General features: G+C 40.0%; 1 pseudogene; it reads right to left on the reverse strand.

The window, feature by feature from the left end:
- Nucleotides 1-440: 440 nt before the first annotated feature.
- Nucleotides 441-5,449, reverse strand: part of LOC116095234 — a 7,872-nt pseudogene continuing 2,863 nt past the window's right edge.

Here is a 5,449-nt window from a genome sequence, read left to right on the forward strand (position 1 = left end):
TTTAATAGTTAGACTATACATTGCCTAGCATTACTTATATCATCTATTGAGTAGAGATTTCTAAATCTGTGATTTTAAAAATACTATCAATTAGTTATGTACATATATATATAAAATATAATACAAGTATGTTATCTTATAAGGGCTTCCACCAGAATGTGGGGCCTAGATTTAGGGTACATCTTCCCACCTCAAATGGTCCAGTCTAGAAAATTCTCCACAGACATGCCCATCTGCTGGGGTTTTAGTTGATTCCAGATGTGGTCAAGTTGACAACCAAGATTAGGCAGTAAGCACTCTTAACCACTGAGCCATCTCTCCAGCCCTGCATTACTGCTTCTATTGATTACTGTCTTGCTTGGTTTTGTTAGGGTTCATGAATCACTGAACAATGATACTCCAGACTCAAATAGTATGAAAAAGCAAAGAGTGTTATTTATTCATGCATGCAGGGGCCCAATTCCATCAGGATGGAAGAACCCCGACTGAATTTGCAGATTCAGTTTTAAAGCTAAAAAGAGGAACATTAGGGAGTAAAGGGTGATCTATATCTTGATTGGTGGGTTCTACCTCTGGGGGTCTGGGTGATGCTATGACGCAGCCTAACTTCTTGCTTCATTCCAAGAAAGGGTAGCTCTTGGCTTCTTGACCACAAGCTTGGCTAACTGTCCTTTTGCAAGCTGGGGAGGGATCCCTTTTCCATAAGCCTATGGTTGTTCCAGTAACTGACTTGCCTAGTTCTGGGAAGTAGAAACTTAGGCCTGGTCTCCTCAACTGCGAGTTTGCAGCCTGTCATGAAGTCAACCTGTCTCAGGCCAATTCACTCCTTTTAGTTCTTCTGGCTTGATGTGTCTTGACTCTTCATTTTGCTTTAAAATCTCCCATTATAGCAAATTCATATTTCAAGACTGCTTTTAGAGGAAATCCAAAACAATGCAATTTTCCGTCACAATAGCTTTTCACTTCCTTCCCTCCGAACACTCATGGGTATATTATCAGCCTTGAACAATAAAACCCATGCCCTGTATTTCTGCATCATTATCTTTATTTCAAGCTAGAGAGAAGGGTATCATGTTAGGATCCCTGTCTTTGAGAGGGATGAATGCTGAGCCCCAAACCTTCAGCAGCTGAGTCCCCAAAAGCTTCCCTCTGTGTCTCAGCTGCATCCAGTGAGCTGCCAAAGAGTCTCAGAGCCAAAATGGCGGTGCCTGTGGTTTCAGGATCCTGAGCAGTGACTTCCCAGATCACAGTGAGCCCTGCTTCAAGGCTGCTTTTCAGCCATCAGCAAATCCTGCTTTCTGAAAGCGTTCTGGTCTATTTCTTTGAACTCTAATTATTTCCTTGTTCCAATTGCTTCCCATATTGTTAGGTATTATGGTTTGAATGCCAAATGCTCCTCAAAGGCTTATGTGTTTGAACACTTGGTCTGCAGGCAGCTGGTGGCCTTTTGAGGAGTGGGGGCTGTAGAACCTCTGATAGAAGGCATGGGTTTTAGAGATGGATCGCTAGCTACGTGCCTTTGAGAGTACGGTCTGCTTTGCTTCCGGTCCAAGCTCTGCTTCAGGTTCGGTGCTATGTGAGAAAGGAGGCCAGTTCTCTCTGCCTCTGACCAAACCTCCTCACCTGATATGGCTCCCCACCAGGATAGGCCATATCCTTTAAGTCAGGAATCAAAACGACCTTCCCTTTCCTTAGGTTGTACATGAGCTCCTTATCTTCTTGGTGCAACTGCTTGACCAGGAGCAACCAAAGGGAGAAAAGGTTTGATTGGGCTCATAGTTGAGGATGTAGTCCAGAAACCCTGGTGCCAGAAATGGCTTGTAATTTGACTACAGGAAATTACTCTTATAGGGGAGATCAGGAAGAGGGGGATAGCACTGTTCAGGGGGCCTTCTTCCTCCCTCTTTTTCATTTAGTCTGAGATCCCAGCTCATGGGATAGAAGTACCTGTACTCAAAGTAGGTTTCTGGTCCTCAGTAAACATCCCCACAGGCACCCCCACAGGCATGCCTCCTTAATTATCTCTATCCTTCTTGATTTTTAGATTCATTCTCTCTCTCTCTCTCTCTCTCTCTCTCTCTCTCTCTCTCTCTCTCTCTCTCTGTGTGTGTGTGTGTGTGTGTGTGTGTGTGTTGGTCCAGCCTTTTAAAATTGTCTTCATGCAAGAGAATGATTGGAATCATCTAGTCTGCCAGACTTTGAATTTAAAATATGGGCTAATATGTTAATGGGAGATGAAAAATAAATAAGCACATTATGCCAGATAATGTTCTACAAAAGAAAAAATAATAACAATCATAAAATAAGGCACACTAAGGAGCTAGCAGTGTCAGGAATGAGAGAAACAGATGCCAAGGAGAGCTTTCCAAAGCAATGGCACCTGACCAGATAACCATCGAATGGAACTGATTGTTCTGGGCAGTGTTGGGGGTAGCTGGAGCAGTGTGTCTAGGAGAACAGAGAGAGAGGTAAAATTCTGAGGTAAGAGCATTAGCTAAGGGGTAGCTGTGTAAACCTTGAAAATCATTATAGTACATGATACATATTACTCTGATTGAGATGGGAAGACATTAAAATTTTTGAGCAAAGGTGAGTTGATATTATCTGTTTAAATAGCTCATTTGTGTCTACATCAAGAACATCCCATAGTGGATGGAATAAAGCAAGGTGAAGACCCAGCTGGAAAATCACTGAAATAATTCAGGTGAGACAGTGAGGCAAGAGGGTGTTTTGAGATACTGCTTTTCATTAAGTCTGGCTCCAACTCCATAAAGAAAGTGTGTGCTTAGTGTAAAGCCAGATAAAGCTTGCAGGTGGGGGGCTGGTTTATTTGGTTACACTGCAGAATCACTTCTCTGAGCCATCTCTTGGGCTTTCAAAGCCTGTGATGTTTTAGATAGCTTCCAAGTTAGATCTGGTCTTGTGAGTACCCACTGTGACCCCCACTCATCTAGACTAGATCAGAAGCACAAGTTTGTGGGGAGCACAGACTTTCAAAGGCTATAGGATCTATTCTATCTTTCACCTACATACTGGAGGCATTGCATAACACAAAGGGTTAGTGCTCATAGAAGCTGCCAGCACAGGGTCTGTCTCTCCTGACTCTTCTCTATGTGGAGTTTAAGCTTCTCAGCACCCTGAGATGGTATCTCACCATACCTCTGTGGTATGAGAATCAGAAGGAACTGATTGTCCCCTCAGTGGCCCCAGGAACATAGGCGCACTAATTACCAGTCAACCTCGGGTCAACGAAGTTGCCAGACTCAGCAAGGCTGCCGTTTCCTCCCACACGAGTTCTTTCCAGTTTGTTGGCAGTGGTAGGCAGGGGTGGCTGGAGAGCTCTGATAACAGCTTGCTGGGTGGAGTCCAGGACAGTGGCTCTGACTCCGTGGACGACTTGTCAGAAGGTGAAGAAATTACTGACAAAGGAAGTTAATAATGGCCACTCCGGAAACTGCCTCTTCCAGGATGCCTTCACAACTATTTAAAGCGTCACCTTGGAGCTAACTGAGACACCAGAAAACAAAACAAGCCCCATGAATGGAAATTAACAACCAGTCTGTGACCCATTTAAGGAGACGTGTCTCTTATGAAAGGCCTGGCAGAGAGCGAACCCTAAGCTAATGGTATTGTCATCCCAGGGATGGAAGTTAAACGGCACAATTTCCTTACAGGGCTTTTCTCATCTCCATTTCTGGTAGCTTTTCCTAGCTACTTACTACTTCATAAAGCACAAGAAACAAAGAGCGGTGATAGCTGACTGGCAGAAACCATTGTGGATATTGACATGTTAAAGTTACTTGCTTACTAGGCAATATCAAAGTCATGAAATGTGGTGAAGATATTGTGTGTTTCTGTTAAGTAGAGGAAAGTTTTGGCACAATCAGAGTGATTTACAGGTATTCTTTAAAGACCTTGGAAGCCTTGTATTTAATCAACGTCCTTAATTACATCTGCCTTATTAATTCTTCTATATTCTTGTCTGTCTAACACTGTCTAACAGAAATACAATGTGAGGCACATATATCATTGTGAAGTTTCTAATAACCCCCAAATCAGAAATAAGTGACAGTAACTTTAATATATTAACTTACCTATTCAAAATATTACTTTAGTTTATATCAATATAAAATTGAATTTATCAGATACATTACACTTTTTACATTTTTTTCTTTTTTTTTTTACATTTTTTTTTTCTTATAAGGACAACATTTAATTGGGCTGGCTTACAGGTTCAGAGGTTCAGTCCTTTTTTTTTTTTTTAAGTTTTATTGCATTATGATGACAAAAGTTACATAACTTCAATTTATCTGAATTTGTTAACATTTAAAAACATTTTAAGTAAATAGAATTAAATCACATTCTTGTTTCCCTTTTGTACCCCAACTCCTCCCAGAGACCCCCCTTCAATACCTACAATATTTTTTGGTCATGTTCTTTAAAATTTATAAAACGTTATAACAATAAAAATGAGTATTATAAAAGTTGTTTGGGGCTGATGAGATGGCTCAGTGGGTAAGAGCACTGACTGCTCTTCTAAAGGTCCTGAGTTCGGATCCCAGCAACCACATGGTGGCTGACAACCACCCATAATGAGATCTGACACCCTCTTCTGGTGCATCTGAAGACAGTTACAGTGAATTACTCCAGAGCGAGTGCATCCGGAGTGAACAGGGCTGCAGAGGTCCTGAGTTCAGTTCCCAGCAGCTACACACATGATAGCTCACGGCCATCTGTACACCTACAGCATACTCATACACATAAAATATAAATAAAATAAATCTTTAAAAAAAAGTTGTTTGATATAAAACAACAATCAACTTAACAGTCTTATGTAGATGCTTGTCTACGGCAATACTGAAAATACATACGTTTTTCTCAATATAAATTTTAAATAACTCCAAATGTATTAACTGTACATTTCAAAATAATACATCACTACTAATATTTTCTTAAATGAACATAGATATATAAAGTGTTTTTGTTTGTTTGTTTGTTTTGTATTTAGTAGAGCTTAAAATCTTGGCTCTTACTGTGATAACTTGATACAAGAGTTACAAACTTCAAGCAAAGCATTCAGTCTCATTCTTTGTTGTTCTCTTACAAGCCCCCTCCCAATTTAATTGTCTACATTTCTTTTGGGTATATAAATACTTTTAAAATATATAAACTGTTCTGAAAACCATAGTATAGTGTAAAAACATGAAATAAACAATACTACTAATAGAGAGGCTGAAATAGGAGAAGCAAGATTTCAAGACCATTATGTTGTACACAGCAAGACACTGTCACAAACAAACAAGCCAACAGTGTATATAGATTGTACAATTTTGGACATATTTCTCCAATTATCAAATTAGAGAGACCATTGGATAACAATTAACAAAATTCTAATTCCTCATATTTTTGGATTTCAATCAATTAGGATATGTTGGTAATATTAATTTTC

The sequence above is a fragment of the Mastomys coucha genome, unplaced genomic scaffold (assembly GCF_008632895.1).
Source record: "Mastomys coucha isolate ucsf_1 unplaced genomic scaffold, UCSF_Mcou_1 pScaffold18, whole genome shotgun sequence".
NCBI classification, from domain to species: Eukaryota; Metazoa; Chordata; class Mammalia; order Rodentia; family Muridae; genus Mastomys; species Mastomys coucha.